Source organism: Pinus tabuliformis, chromosome 5_2 (genome assembly GCF_031772625.1).
Source record: "Pinus tabuliformis cultivar Carrire ecotype Pingquan chromosome 5_2, CPIR1, whole genome shotgun sequence".
Lineage (NCBI taxonomy): Eukaryota > Viridiplantae > Streptophyta > Pinopsida > Pinales > Pinaceae > Pinus > Pinus tabuliformis.
In genome coordinates this window covers 259933387-259950459 of record NC_142306.1, presented here as the reverse complement: position 1 = coordinate 259950459, position 17073 = coordinate 259933387, and the positions used below count along the sequence as shown (strand labels likewise).

The 17073-nt window shown below is 37.3% G+C and overlaps 1 long non-coding RNA gene across 1 annotated transcript; it reads left to right on the top strand.

The window, feature by feature from the left end:
• The first annotated feature begins 386 nt into the window (after positions 1-386).
• LOC149158500 (uncharacterized) lies at positions 387-10512 on the top strand. The gene is made up of 2 exons (XR_016261093.1): positions 387-469; positions 10235-10512. It is a non-coding gene; the product is annotated as an uncharacterized LOC149158500 (long non-coding RNA).
• The last annotated feature ends 6561 nt before the right edge of the window (positions 10513-17073 follow it).

Sequence of the window (17073 nt, the reverse complement as noted above, 5' to 3'; positions counted from 1 at the left end):
GGGACGGCCCCAGAACCTGCGCACTTCGTCGTTTATTCGTGTGTTGTTTGAGGCGTTTGTTCGGTTGACAGGGTTTGTGGACCTGCGCGCTTCGCCTGGTATGCAGGTGCCGGTGCGAATGTTTGCTGGAGTTTCAGGGTTTGTGGTTGGCACAGCGCTTCTCCTTTTCTTGTGCTTTTCCGCCTGGAGTTCTTGGTCGTTCTGGAATGTCAGTTGTTTAGCATTTCTCTGTTGCTGGTCTTATTCGACGATTTTGTTGTTTGGGGAGGAGTCGGTCGCTGTTTTACTGAGCTCGAGGTCAAATGGTGTTTTGCTGTCAATTTGTTGTTTTGTGGTGGTGTTTTTGTGGTTTTCAGTTCCCTAATATATATTTTTCTTCTCGTTGCAGGTGTGCAGAACGTCGTTGCAGGTCTGGAGAAGGTCTGGTGAGCTCCAGGGAAGGTGGGGGAGGTCGGCGACCATGTACCCGGTAGGATTTTAATCCTACCAGCATTCTCTGTGTTTTTCAACACAACATCTCTATTTTTGGATATTTTGTAAACTTTTATGGCATTTTTTGGAGGATTTTTTTCCGAGGGTTTAGGGTTTATGGGATATTTTGAGCTGTTTATTGTTGAAGTTTTAGGGTTTATGGGATATTTTGAGTGGTTTGTTGTTGAAGGTTTAGGGTTTATCTGAAATTTCGTTGTTTTCGCTGTTATCCTAGGCCGTCCCATGCTATCCTCGGCCGTCCGGTGCCCTCGCTGTTATTTTTGTTGTTTTCGGTGCTATCCTAGGCCGTCCCGTGCTATCCTCGGCCGTCCCATGCCCTCGCTGTTATTTTTGCTATTTTCGGTGCTATCCAAGGCCGTCCCGTGCTCCTCGGCCGTCCCGTGCCCTCGGCCCCCGAGCAGAAATACAAAGGGAAACTCCTACATCGCAGCAATGACCCCAAACGAACCCTCTAAACCCTCTGTCGCTGCTCTCAATTGACTTGCATAACTTATCTTCTCCTCGTCCGTGAAAGCTTCTGTCAGGAACTTCACTTTTTGTATTTGAAATGAAGCCTCGAAACCCTCTGTCGCTGCTCTCAATTGACTAATTTGAGTATATTTACAGTTTAAGCAAATTTGGGGTTTGTTTGGTTGCGCTGAAAATAACAAATTCTTTAATGGCCATATGTATGGGGCAGTGTAAGTCTACCATTGCAGTTATTTAACTATGGAGGAAGAGAAGTCCTGTTCGTTTTTGGAATTTGTTGGAATTTGTTACTCCTGGTTATTAATTTTGGTGCTTTTTGCTATGTTTTGCAATATGGATATCCTGTATACACAGTCCTTTTTGTTTCCATGCTGACGTTGCTCTCAATTGACTGATTTGAGTATATTTATAGTTTAAGCAAATATGGGGGTTTTTTTGTTGCGCTGAAAATAACAAATTCTTTAATGGCCATATGTATGGGCTACCATTGCAGTTATTTAACTATGGAGGAAGAGAAGTCCTGTTCGTCTCTGGAATTTGTTACTCCTGCTTATTAATTTTGGTGTTTTTGTTATTTTCCTGAACCTGATGTATATGTTTTGCAATATGGATATCCTGTATACACAGTCCTTTTTGTTTCCATGTTGACGCTGCTCACAATTGACTAATTTGAGTATATTTACAGTTTAAGCAAATTTGGGGTTTTTTTTGGTTGCGCTGAAAATAACAAATTCTTTAATGGCCATATGCATGGGGCAGTATAAGTCTACCATTGCAGTTATTTAACTATGGAGGAAGAGAAGTCTTGTTCGTTTTTGGAATTTGTTACTCCTGGTTATTAATTTTGATGCTTTTTGCTATTTTCCTGAACCTGATGTATATGTTTTCGGACCTCTGACATTTTCCTTTCCTCGAGATGTCTCGGACAGTGGCTGTCATATGCCACCCTTTTGTATCTTATGATGTTTTTTATATTGTCAATATAATCTGTGATGCTTTTTTCTCTGAAAAAAAAAGTTCACACATTTTACAGTCGATTCCAAAACCGGTTACTGATGGTTACAGAGATAAGAGAATAAATATTTTTAGTAATGAATTATGTTCTCATACATAAAATGCATTTCAATAACTAACCCTTCTCGGGCTCCAACGATAAAACCTTACTGTATCAGTGACTTTTCATTTTAATTTAATTAAGGACGTGGATCATGTAAATGAGCAAATATGACTTATTCCTAGGTCCCGCTGATTCAGTTGTTCACTTCAAAGTTCTAATGTAAATTAGTATATGATATAATAGTTTACTCATTGTGTGAATATCTGAAGTAGTCTCTGTTTCCAGCCCGTCTTAGGGTTCACTGACTAGCTATTACAGAATACAATGGGTAGAAATTGCTTTGTAAGCATTATGGTTGAAGCATGAGCTATCAAGTTGAATGATGTTCCTTTTGATAACGGTCCACTTATTGGAGCCATAAGTGAGTTTAGAGCTTTGTACAGTGCTGCAAATTTGATGCCTTCAATGTTGAGATCGAAGGCATAAAAAATACAATGTATAAAATGCTCTTAGAGAAAAGATCATCCAAAGATTAATGGGTTGAGTGTCAAACCCATCTCTCCTAACATCTGATGTCAAAATTTATTGACCACATGAAAAGCCATTGAGCCATTGAGGTGCGAACTGTCTAGCCATTGAGCCATTGAGGTGTGAACTGTCCACTAAGTAGAAGAACCGAGACATATTAATATGGAACCACATATAGAAATCAAAAGAATGTTCAATACGGGATGATCAAGAGTATCTGTCTCAGGTTTTCCATCTGATTGTGAGGGAGTTGAGTGGACAAAGCTATACTTCTCCCTCCTTCACTTCCAGCGAACAAGGTCATCCCTCCAATTGCTCCCAAGAATGGGGCTTGCACATTCAGTGGCCTTACTATTCATTTTAATTTAATTAAGGATGTGGATCATGTAAATGAGCAAATATGACTTATTCCTAGGTCCCTCTGATTCAGATGTTCACTTCAAAGTTCTAATGTAAATTAGTATATGATATAATAGTTTACTCATTGTGTGAATATCTGAAGTAGTCTCTGTTTCCAGCCCGTCTTAGGGTTCACTGACTAGCTATTACAGAATACAATGGGTAGAAATTGCTTTGTAAGCATTATGGTTGAAGCATGAGCTACCAAGTTGAATGATGTTCCTTTTGATAACGGTCCACTTATTGGAGCCATAAGTGAGTTTAGAGCTTTGTACAGTGCTGCAAATTTGATGCCTTCAATGTTGAGATCGAAGGCATAAAAAATACAATGTATAAAATGCTCTTAGAGAAAAGATCATCCAAAGATTAATGGGTTGAGTGTCAAACCCATCTCTCCTAACATCTGATGTCAAAATTTATTGACCACATGAAAAGCCATTGAGCCATTGAGGTGCGAACTGTCTAGCCATTGAGCCATTGAGGTGTGAACTGTCCACTAAGTAGAAGAACCGAGACATATTAATATGGAACCACATATAGAAATCGAAAGAATGTTCAATACGGGATGATCAAGAGTATCTGTCTCAGGGTTTCCATCTGATTGTGAGGGAGTTGAGTGGACAAAGCTATACTTCTCCCTCCTTCACTTCCAGCGAACAAGGTCATCCCTCCAATTGCTCCCAAGAATGGGGCTTGCACATTCAGTGGCCTTACTGTTCATTTTAATTTAATTAAGGATGTGGATCATGTAAATGAGCAAATATGACTTATTCCTAGGTCCCTCTGATTCAGATGTTCACTTCAAAGTTCTAATGTAAATTAGTATATGATATAATAGTTTACTCATTGTGTGAATATCTGAAGTAGTCTCTGTTTCCAACCCGTCTTGGGGTTCACTGACTAGCTATTACAGAATACAATGGGTAGAAATTGCTTTGTAAGCATTATGGTTGAAGCATGAGCTATCAAGTTGAATGATGTTCCTTTAGATAACGGTCCACTTATTTAGCCTTTTTCATGCTCAACTTGATAATGAGAGCAACTTGATAATGAGTGCTCTCAATTTCTCAAGTGTCCCCTCAATGAATAAAATTATTAGTGGCTTTTTCACATTTAATAAAACTTATTATGAGGTACATTGCCTCCTCATTGATTTCTGTATTTAGCCTTTTTCATACTCAACTTGATAATGAGTGCTCTCAATCATAATAAGATTGTCTGGTCATTTGATTTCTATATTTAGCCTTTTTCATATGCAACTTGATAATGAGTGCTCTCAATTTCTCAAGTGTCCCCTCAATCAATAAAATTATTAGTGGCTTTTTCACATTTAATAAAACTTATTATGAGGTAGATTGCCTCCTCATTGATTTCTGTATTTAGCCTTTTTCATACTCAACTTGATAATGAGTGCTCTCAATCATAATAAGATTGTCTGGTCATTTGATTTTTATATTTAGCCTTTTTCATATGCAACTTGAAATGTTATTATTGAATCCCCAAACATCGCAGCAATGACCCCAAACAAACCTGTGAAATGGCGCGAACACAAAGTTTTATGCAATGATATGATGGCCAACACATGAGCTCCATGGTGGACAGGTGTTGTACCGGCTCCATGTGCTTTTACGCGTGGTTTTCTGACGTGGCGGGGAGGGTGCACAGAATAACTTATAGAAATAGTTTTATCATAATTAATATTTTACAGAAAGACATATTCCATTGAAAATTTCTTATCAACACACAGTTAGGTTGCCACAAGAAATCACTACTAGGTTGTTAGCCAAAATGTTTCTTAGGACAAGAAAAAGATACAATCTAGTGTTCTAAGCCAAAATATTTTTGTGACAAGAAAAAGATACAATCTAGTGTTGTAAGCCAAAATGTTTCTGTGCCAAGAAAAAGATACAATCTATCCAAAATCCACATCATAATGTGGTTAGAACCAAAAACATATGGCACCCCTATTCTTTATGGCCCTGAGAATCTTGAGTGCAAAAACTCCCCGAGTTACCTTCTTGAGCCAGGTAGGTTGGCCTACCAGTCAAGGGCTGATTAGGAAATGGTTGATTGATGCCATATGATTGATTCCAATTTGCAGCTTCCAACCATGGAGGTACTGAGTACCCATACCTCACATTTTCCCTACTGACCCCTGTATTAAGTGGAGGTGTGTAATGAGCATACAGAGAATTGACACCAGCTCTGGTAGGAACAAGGCAAGTGGGTAAACCCTCAGTTTGATAGTGGGTCACTTGAATGTTTATGAGATCTTGGAATAATGGTGTATTGTCTGCAATGGAGTCCAATGAGTTTGAAATAATCCTGGTTTCATTAGCTATTCTTGTATCGTTGATCATCCCTTGTTCCTTTTCAAGCATTTGTTGTGCCTTTCGTTTTTCCTTTTCCTGTCTTGCCATTTGCTTTTGTTGGTCTTTAACTTGCCTTGCTTTATCTCTTTCAATCCGTTCTTCTGCTCGACGTTGTGCTGCAACAATCCTTGCTGCCTTCTTCTCCTTGACTATATCCTTCTTTTTCTGTTTTAATTCTTGCATTTCAAATTTCTTTTTTTCTGACTCAACTAACAGGTTTATATAGTCCTCTGAGGTGAGTAACTGTGAGCTTCGGCCCAGACGAAGACTACCTGGTGCACCTTGATTTTTTTTCATTGATACTCTCTCTACTGGTAGCTTTAGGAACCGTCCAAGTGTCTTCTCCACCCCTCCCACCTACATGTCATTGCTTGGTACTTCCCTTTCAGTATCTGTTGGAACTGATTGAACCATATCATTATCTTCATTTGATGCCTCATTATGTCCTTCATCTTCTTCCATTGATCTATTGTCCACAAAAAAATGAACAATTTCACTGTTCAATTCTACTGGTTGTGAGGGCATGTTCATGCTTTCTTCATTGGTTGCTGAGACACTATGTGCATTCATATTGATCATTGCTTCTGCTAGCCATGAAGGTGGGGTTACTTGGCTTGGCAATGTCAATTGGTCATTGTCAACTGCATGTTCAACAATATCATTAGCAATATCAGCAACAGGAATTTCATTTTCTTGAGTTGGTGGAACAATCTCCATGTTACTAGGAATTTGTTCATTGTTATATTGTGTTTCACATACAGTTTCATCATCTTCAGCATATAAGTGTCCTTGAGGCAGGGAAATCATATTGCCAGCTGCAACAACATCATCTTGGTCATCTACTTCTTGCACTTCAACACTTGTTTGGACATTCCCTTCTTCCTGACCATCCACATGAAACGCTTGGCTACAACCAGTATCATGCATAAGAGCATCATAGTTCAGTGGCCAGATTCCTGTCCTCCTAAAGCCAACCTTGATATTTGATGGTGTCAAAGCCCTTTTAAAAGCTTTACTTGCAAGCTCTGCTAGCTCAAACCTTTTCACCTCAACCCCTGGATTCTTTGCCATCCATGCAGCACGCTCCGACCTGAAATAGTTCTTGAAAGGGCCAAACACACTAACATCAAGGGGTTGCAGCCTATGAGTGGTATGAGCGAGCAATGTCAACAGGTCGATGCCTAAATTGTTTGCTTCCTCAATTGTTTGTACAGCCATGTGGCTCCCATGGCCATCTAATATCAAAAGGTGTCTGTTATTAGGCGAGACGCCACCTGGTACCGATGCAGCAAAGTGAAAAAGCCAACTTAGAAACAGTTCTTTAGTCATCCATGCATGGGGATGTGCAGCCATGCATGCACTTGGTTCACAGTTCTGTATATAGTTTTTCAGTTGATTTTTACCTTTGAATAGATAAAATCCTGGGATTGAAGTACCAATTGCATTAACACAACATAAAATAGTTATCCACTCCCTGCTCTTGGGCAAAATCTTTGGCACATTTCGGCTCCCTCTCTTGGCAATTACCCGCATGCCACAATTCCTCCCTGCCTGTAAACCTGTTTCATCACAGTTCCATATATGGTCTGCTCCATAAGAATGTTTATCGTAAGCACTAGAAAGTGTGTCATAGAATTTTTGCACAACTGCAGGGCGCAAATTTAATGCTCTGTCTCTGTCAAGGCCCTCAGCAGTACGCAATACAAGTTCTGGATGCCTTTTTTTAAACCCAAACCACCATGATTTACCAGGAAACCCATCTTTGAATGGGTTTGGCCTCCCTTGACAGATTTGAGCAACTGTTGATTTGAGTTGTATCAACTCTAGCCCATGTCCCAGTTGGGCCATCTCTTTACACCACTCAACCACCTCGGCCTCCTCCTCCTCAGTCATAACTGTAAGAGGCCCTCTACGTTTTGTATGAGTCAGTCCATTTATCCAATAATGTATTGATGAGGGAGGAATACCATGTTTTTTTGCAGATGCCCGAACTGAGTATCCATTAAACTCTATGTCGTCAATTGCAACTAACATTTGTTCTTTTGTCCATCCTCTTATAGCACTGATCTTTTTAGTTGAGCTTGCCCCTTGGACTGTTGTTGATGGTGGTTCTGTGGCTGATGCTGTGTTAACATCAGCGGCTGTCACATGGTCATTTTCAACAATGTTCCCTGGTGCATTGCCGGCATTGACATCAGCTGGCCTGTCATCATCGGACGATGTGCATCGCAGCTGCGCACCCCTTGTCACTCTCCTACCACTTCTCCTTGTACGAGCAGAGTAACTTCCTTTTGCCATAGATGCAACAACCTGTAAAATTATTGCATGCATTTAGACATTAGAATATATGTCAAATTATGCTTTATTACTTCTGCAAAAATTACTTTTTCTCTATTACAGGAAATTATCAACATGTATGTTGCATTTAGACATTAGAATATATGTCAAATTATGCTTTATTACTTCTGCAAAAATACTTTTCCTCTATTATAGGAAATTATCAACATGTATGTCACTGTTTTCATATATCATTTTCCATTTACTTTCAACAGCTTTATACAGCTAAACCAATGAGGTATGTAAACATGTATGAATTACGTCATTCTCCTTATATCTGTTAAAGATTAGGGAATACAGGTAATAAGTAGGTCTATTCAATATGTACTTACCTTATAGAGTAGAGTGTAATCATTACTAATGGTTGAATCAGTGCCATAAGTAGAACCATGGAAATCAAAGTAATGAGGAAACAGAGCTTGTTACATTAGGATATGCGTATACAGTGATTACAGTCTATCCATATGTATTACATTAGGATATACATATACAGTGATTACAGTGTATCCATATGTATTGATTATGTATTAGAACACAGTAGTTATGCAATTAGAACACAGTAGTTACATATGACTCTTTCTAACCATGCTTGTTTACCTAATTGTGTTTTCTCATTATCTCAAATCTTACAGTCATCTAATCCAATAAAGAGAAATGGTCATCCGCTCGGGCTTCCATTCTAAGAAACCATTCCTCAGTTCTATGGTCCATTCATCAGTAGTAGAAATTCACTTATTTGCATTCTTTCGACTCAATATCAAATTTTTTGCTTTCTCAATAGCTTCATGCTTCTGAAAATACATGTCTTTCGATTATGTTTCAATGTCTTTCGATTATGTTTCAATGTGATGTTTCAATGATGATTGTCAAGGTCTGAAAATATGTGAAAAATTACTAAGTTTATCAGAGTCATTAAAGTTACAATTCGTTTTTGTTCTATGTTTTAACTCATTCTGCATAGAACCCAAGCCATAATAATCGCTCAATTCCTGTAAGCTAAGCTTCAATTCCTGTAAGCTAAACAAGCTATGACTACAGTACTAACTGCCTTTTTACTACCTACCTTTTTTTGCATTGCATCAATCTTGGGCTGGAAATGGTTCGAATGCTGGCTTTGATTCTGATGCTATTCAAGGTTAGACTCGGTCTCCGATTGGATATGGCTAGGGAGATGAAACTATATAAGGAACAGGAAGGGATGTGGGGATTGCTTGCTTGGAAGGATAGCGAGTCATGTTTCTTCTTCCAGTGATTAGCTATTGGCTATGACTACAGTACTAACACGACATACGTAACCTCTGTGATATGTAAGCCGTAATCACTATTACATTTGATTCTATGGTCTCCTAGGTGTCATAGACAATCGGTTTTACTTCAGTTTAATCGAGTTTCATTGCAGTCATTTATTTTTTATATTTTTCATATAATTTATTTAGTTATTTTGAATATTGTGAAGAACAATCTCTGCTCCAAGATTTCTCTCCATTATCTGTGACTTAATTTACAGAGCTGAGTTATGTAAATCCCCATTCCTTTGGTCCAACTTTTACAACTTCGTATGGCTCGAGCTCTCCATACCCTAAGGTCTCGAGCTCAACGAGGTGAAAAGATATGAAGGCCAATAAGACGGTCATCTGCTATGTTACTTATAATTGTGTTTTCTCATTATCTAAAATCTTACAGTTCTATGGTCCATTCACCAGTAGTAGAAATTCACTTATTTGCTCTATGTTTTAACTCATTCTGCATAGAACCCAAGCCATAATAATCGCTCGCTCAATTCCTGTAAGCTAAGGTGTAAGCTAAGGTTCAATTCTTGTAAAGTAAACAAGCTATGACTACAGTACTAACACGACATACGTAACCTCTGTGATATGTAAGCTGTAATCACTATGAAGCTGATGATATAATAAGCTAGAACACATACATAAACTCTGTATAACAAAGGTTAACTGTAACTGTATAGGTTAACTGTCACCCTATGGACAGAACTGTAATGTAAGAAATCTGATAAATGAAAACAATGAAAACAGAACTGTAAGAAGAATGAGTTGTAATTCATATAACTAACTTGAATATATTGGCCACTGTTTTGTGATGTTGTCTTCAAGTTTGCTGAATAGTTTGAAAGCATAAGATGAACTTCAACAGTGGGTGGACTTCTTTTATAGTTTTGGGGACTTGATTTTAATTGGTGGACATGGATGCACATGGATTGCAATGGCTTCATTTTGAATGTGTGGTATGGATTTAATTTGATGTGATCTAATGGTTGGGAATTGTTTATTTGTTGATCCATGTGCTTTGATCTGTTTTAATGAGAAATAGAGTGAGATGGGTGTCATTTATTGCAGTTATTGGGTCTGGGTATCATTTATTGAACAAAGTGGATTTAATTGTTATTGGGTTGGGTGTCATTTATTGAACAAAGTGGATTTAATTGTTATTGGGTTGGGTGTCATTTATTGAACAAAGTGGATTTAATTGTTATTGGGTTGGGTGTCATTTATTGAACATAGGGTGTTTAGCTGTTGAACAACACAGCAGTTATGCTGACATACATTCCTTTTGTTATGTGCAGGTAGGCATATTTATTTGGGATGCAAAGTTGCAGTTCTGATGAGTGGGGGTTGAAGTGACTGCTGTTTTGTACTTCTGGAATAGACCAGTTTGGAAGCCTTTATGGCTCTAGCTGTTTTCTACTTGGGTCAATATGTTTTGCAATATTAAGTAGTAAAATACTATTTATGGACAGTTGTGGGCCCAGTCAATGTATGGGTGATTTTTGGACATAATTTAATACTTATTTATACATAATGTTATTTATTTCTGTCTAAATTTTGGTTTCAAAAGTCTTAATCACTGGTGGTTTGGTGGGACCAGTATTATATCAACTACTGGTCCCTGCACAACATTAGGAATCTCTCCCCTACACATTTTAAATAAAAAAAAAACCGTTTTTAAAAAAAAAAAATTAATCATTTTTTTTTATAAATATTAAAATAAAAAACAAAAAACATTGTTTAAAAAAAATAAAGTTTTTAATAATTGTTTTTTTTAAATAATAATAAAAAGTCCAAATTTGTTTATCAATTAATTTTTAAAAAATTTAATGTATACTTTTTTAAATTAAAAAAACGATATGTCTTAAAAAAAATTAATTTTTTTTTTTAAATAGAGAAAGAAATGTTTCTTTAAAAATTTTAAATTTTTTTGTTTTTTTTTTAAATTTGAAAAGACATATCTTTAAATTTTTTTAAATTTTTTGGTTTTTTTTGTTTTAATTTCAGTGTATTGTTATTTTTTTAGTTTTTTTTAAATGTTTTGATGTTAATTTTGCTAGTTTTTTATTTTTAATTTTGTGGACTTTTTATGTTTTTTTTTTTTTTTAAATCTAGTTTGTTTTAATAGTTTTTATTTTTATTTTTGTTAATTTTCTATGTTTTTATTAAATTTAGTTTGTTTTTAATTTTCATTTTTTTTTTAGTTTTTTGATAATGTTTTTAATTTTTAATTTTTTTATTTTTACCTAAATTTTATAGTTTATATAATTTTTTTTCCTTTTCCATATATATATATATATATATATATATATATATATAGTTTCTTTTCTTTTCTTTTGACAATGTTTTTTATTGTTTACAGATTTTTGATATTTTTTATTATTATTTTTTTTTTCCCATTTTTTTAAATATGTTTTTTTATTATTTATTTGTTTATAATTTTTAACTGTTTTTTAGTTTTTTTAATTTAGTTTTTTTTTTACATTTTTATGATTGATTTTTTTTTTTTTTTTTATTAGTATATGCTTGAATTTATGTTTTGTTAATTTTAAAAAAAAAATTGTTTTGTGTTTTTTCATTGTTTTAATTTTTTAATTTTTAATTTTATTTTATGTCTTCATTATTTGTTTGAAATTTTAATCTTTTTTAGGGTCATGATAAAATATTTTACGCTATTATTTCGAAATGTTGAAATATTACCCTTGAAAAAAAAAGGGAAAAAAAAAGTGTTATTCCAATGTTAACACTTTTTGTTTTGAGGGCATTTTTGGGACAATTTTTGCATAAAAAATTGGTTTTCACCGCCATTTTTAAAACACGCTCAAAATTTACCCTAGAAAAAAAAAAGTGTTATTCCAGCATCAACACTTTTTGTTTTTAGCACTGTTTTTGATGTTTTTAAGGGGTTTTTTGGCTAGAGTTCTCGTTTTCAGTTTACAGTTCCCCTTTCAAAGTTTACATTGTTTGTTGCACAAACCAAAAGGAAGGACCCGATATGCAAAGGTACCCTAAGGACAAGTGAAAGTGGTCTTATCTTGGTCTTCCAGGCTGATTTGAATCTGATTGTGCCCATTAAACCCATCTAGGAAGGAGAAAAACTTTTTCCCTGCCAGACCATCTAACACTTGATCTATGAAAGGAAAAGGAAAATGATGCTTTTTAGTGGCCTTGTTCAATTCCCAATAATTGACACAGATTCTCCACTTACCATTTTTCTTTGGCACTAGCACCAAAGGAGAGACCCATTCACTATCAGAGATGGGGTAGATGAATCCTGCATCAAGTAATTTTTGCAATTCTTCCTTAACAATGTCTTTAAGGGATGGCTTCATCCTCCTTTAAGGCTGCCTGACTAGTTTGCAATTTTCCTTAATGTATATATGATGAGTACATACTGAAGGGTGCACTCCCTTCATCTCCTTATAACTCCAAGCGAAGGCATCTAAATGTTTTCTCAATAAGCTGCACAGTTCCTTCTCCTGGGAAGTGGATAGGGATGAGTTGATTTTCAAGGTTCTTTCTGGGCCGAACTCTATATTCTTAACACGGAGAGAGGTTGGGTCAGCCACACAGAGATCAGTTAAGGGATTGTCTTGGGTTTCTTTCACTAGATCTTCTAATGGCAAAATACTGGGGGTGGATTTTGAATTAAATTTTCAATGATATCATCCTCATTTTGTGGTTTCCCCCCAATGATAGTTTCTACTACACACAGTGGTGCAGAATAGACTTCATCCTCATCCTCCTTCTCCAACCAGAGAGGTAGATCATGTTCTAGGAAGGGTTGGGCAGGAGTGTATAGGATTAGCTGCTTGGACATATGCCCGTTCTTGATAGTCATGTTCCCAGCCCGACAACTGATGTAAGCATCGGCAATTGCCAACCAGGGTCTTCCTAGGATGAGAGGATACCCAGTGGGCTTTTCCTTCAGCTAGAGAACTAAGAAATTAGCAGGGTACTCCCAAGAATCAATGGAGATCATCACATCCTCCACAATCCCTTCAAGGGTCATGGTGGAGTGGTCTGCTAGCTGCAGTACTGTCGTGGTCTTCCTCAAGGAGCCCTGGAGGTTGAGTTTGAGCATGGTGTCCTTTGTCATCACATTAATGGTAGCTGATAGATTAATCAAGGTATGTGGGATCATGGTGGCATTGATGTGGACATCAACTACTGGGCTTCTAGGGTCTATATATTTCGAACAGGTTACCTGCTGCAACATTAGGTCAGACAGTTTCCCTATGACATGGATGGTTGGGGCATCTCTCTTGCACCTGCCGAGATGCCTGAAGCACTTCTCTTTGATCATATTATTGTATATAGGCACATCCTTTATGGCTTGGAGAAGTGGTATCTTTACACATAACTATTTCAATTCTCCCAGAAGTTAAGTTTCTTCTAGGGTGGGCTGTGTTGTCCTGAATAATCTCTCAAGAAAGGGTGGAATTTCTTTCGGTTCGCTTTCCTCTTTATCTTCGTCAACCTCTTGAGGGGGAGGCTAGCTATCTAGTAGAACCTTCCCAAATTGTAGGTTAATCTCTTGAATCTCCACAGCATAAGTTTGGCATGATGGTTCCCCACTATATACTTGTTGGGCCTGTCTGTTATTCGGGTTCAGGTTCAGTTGGGCAGGCATTTGGGGTTGCCTTGGTGGAGTAGGAGGTAATGGTGGTGGTTGATCAGGTGGTGGAGGCAAAAGAGCAGAAGGAGAGTTGTACTGGGGCCTCCACCATTGATGAGATGCATTCTACTAAGGTTGTGACTGAGCATAGGATTGAAATGCATGACCAACTGGTTGGGCATGATATTGAGATGGATAGGACCAAGGAGGAGGTGTGGACCAGGAAGGCTGAGAAGGAGGGCACTAAGGAGGTATGGAAGTGGCTTGGTTGGGGTTGTAATATGCCTGAGATGTCCCTTGCATCCCCTATTGGTATGGTCTAGGTCCATGCAATCTACTTTGGTTCATGAAATAGAGTGGTTTAGTGGCTCCTTCAGCCTCCTGGTATACAGCTTTAAGTCTGGGCAAGGAAGGGCACTTATCTGTAGAATGATCTTCTTCACAAAGTGAACAAACCTCTATAGAGTTTAATGGACATTCATTCCTAGGATGCCTCCTAGTGCACCTAGGACAAAAAATAGCCAAAGCCCTCTCTACTTCCTCTTGTTTCCTTTTGATATGTAAGGTATCCATTTGCATGGCAAGAGTCTATAGCATCTCACTCTTAAAGTCTTCCATCATGTTTCCAAGTTCACCTTTGAGGGATGAACAAGATGAGGAGGTACTGGCTATGGGTTGACTCCCCATACCTCTCTTTCTGGTTTCCCTAGAATGGTTTCTAAAAATAGTCTTTATGTCTTCATAAGGTAGTTGGTAGATGTCTCCCCTAGCCAGTAGATGGAGGGTGTCTAGAAGGTCTTCTAGAATTCCCCTGAGTAGGACCAACTTCAAAGATTCAGGGTCAAGTGTGCACCTGGCCCTTTTATAATTAAGTTGGAACCTCTCTTCATAATCTTCCAAAGTTTCATCACTTCCCATGGTCATTCAGAAGATTTCTTCATTGGTGTCTTTTAACCTACAGTAGTCTTGATATTTATTATTAAATGCCTACTGCATCTGAGCCCAAGTTGTGATGCTATTACGAGGTGACCGCATGAACTAGCGCAATGCTACATCCTTGAGAGTAGAAGGAAATAGTTTCAACTTTTTCTCATCTTCTACATAGTCATAGGTTCGACAGATAATAGAAAAATCAAACAAAAAGGTGTTAGGAACTTCTGTAGTCAATCCATGGAAGTGAGGTATGGCTGAAGGGCTTATGTTCTTCATTTTAGTATCCCCATTGGTCTCTCGGATGGGAAAGGTACCCTCTACTCTTTCTCCATTTCCCCTAGCATTTATGTTTTCAGCCATTGTCTCAGGAGGGATGTTTTATTCTTCTTCTTCCCCTATAGGTTCTTCAAATATATCTGGTTGTTCACCTAAAGGTTCTTTCTTATCACTACCACCGAAGAAGAGAGAAGGGTGGCTATGTGATGTGGTGGTGATGTTGGGCAAGAATTTTCCTGAATTATCTTTATTCCTACAAGGCATGAAAAGAAATCTTTTGGTTGATTTTTGTTTTTTTCTGCTTGTACTTGCAAAACTGAAATTGGTTGAACAAACAAATTGCAACTAACTGAAATGAACTTGTTGAAATGAAATTACAGAACTGAAAAGGAAAGCAAATGAGATGCAAAAAGGAAAGCAAGGAAATGACTAATCTACTTTTGTTGAAATGGAAATTGCAGAATTGAAAGGAAAGCACAGAAATGACTAATCTACTTTTGCTGAAATGGAAATTTCAAAAATTGAAAAGGAAATGCAGAAACTAAAAGGAACAACTACTCTACTTTTGCTGAAATAAACTACTTATCAGAATGTTGTAGTAGAAAATAGAAGAAAAGCAGTAATCACAAAATACTCTAATGCTTCCCCAGTAATGGCACCTTCCTCGGCAATGCCACCAAAAAGTGGCGAGCACTAGTATTGCAGCAATAACACTGCAACTCCTGGGCTTCCTATACTTTTATCAACCTGGTAGTTCGTAACACACCTAGAAGCGATGATGTTGTATGCACAAGTACTAGTTCTTATTGTAGGCTATCACTTGGTCAACTAGTGCAAGATTGCTAGAAAGCTTGAGCCAACTTCTATGGATTCTAGAAGAAGCTTTATATGTGATGAAAGAAAGGAAAGCTTACTCTACAAAGGCTACTCTACTTGCAGAAATGAAAAGAAGACCGAAATGTGAAGTAAACCTAGCAAACCCTAATTAGCCAACTAATCTTACTTTTGCAGAAAGAGAGATGAAAAACCATAAAATTAATGCCATTAGCTACTTAGGAAGTAAACAACATATACTCAAGCTATTTCTAGAAGGAAATGAGAAAAAAACATATTTTTGGATTTTTATGTATTTTCAGGTGAAATTGTCATGCATGTAACTTATTTGTTTGTGAATGTGGCAGTGATTAGGTGGCGATGGAGGGCGAATTTGGAGTTTTTGGAGGTGTAGGAAGGTGTGGATGGGTCCTACGAGGTCCCAGGTGGCCTTTTAGAGGTTTTTCCTACAATCGGACTTCAAAAAGACACCTACAGGAAAATCTATAGGAGGTTGCAGAGGATCTACAGGAGGTTTATAGGAGGTCTACAAGAGGATGTCGAGAGTAGTTTTGGAGGTTTTGAAGGTGGGAAAGCTGGTGGGAGGGGTAGTTGAAGGCTAGGGTGATGTGTTAAGGTGTCTAGGGTGCATCAAGAAGGATCAGGAAAGAGAAAGGTGGTTGGACTTGTTCAAGGAAAGAGAGAAAAGTTTATGAGAAAGGTGCAGAAAGCTAAGGCAGATTTGTGAAGGACATTGGGTGACCTGTGGAACATAGATCAAAGAGAAATGGTGATGGCTGGTTGGTTGAATTATTGTGAGAAGAGGATTCCTGCAGGAGAACTGAAACTCACATCATGAGATTAAGCAAGCAAGGAAACTAGCTACATCAAAAGAACAGAACTTTGCATCAAGCTAGTCTAAATTCTGATCTAGGAAAGTAAATGCTGAAAAATGTTATATGGAAATAAAGAATGGATGGAAATTTATTGCAAAGACATAAATTAGCATGGTGAAATAGATCTACAGCAAAGCATTAACCTTCTGTTGAAGCCCCAAAAATCGGGTCGAAAACAAGGGGGATACCCGCCCGGTCCGGACCTTGGTTGGAAGCTCCTTATCCGTTTGGTATAGCAGGTCCGACTGGGGATAATGGGACCAGTTTCCCAATCTAAGGGTGTGTGTGTGTGCAGAGTTGGATGATGCTGATCTAAGAGTTCTAATATAAGCTACTTTAATCTAATTCTACGCTATTGTAATCTAATGAAAACAACATATCTAATCTATGCTAACCCGGGATGTATTTCTTATATTATGTGATCTAAAAAGATTTCAAATAATAATTGGTAATAAAGATCATTCAACTATCATAAGAATGGAAATCAATTAAGATGAACCACTTTGCATAAAAAGTTAGCCAAAACAGTTGTGAGTAGCATATCGCATAATAAGTTATTCATATATCAAACATAAATAAATGGCTCCACCATACAAAAGTG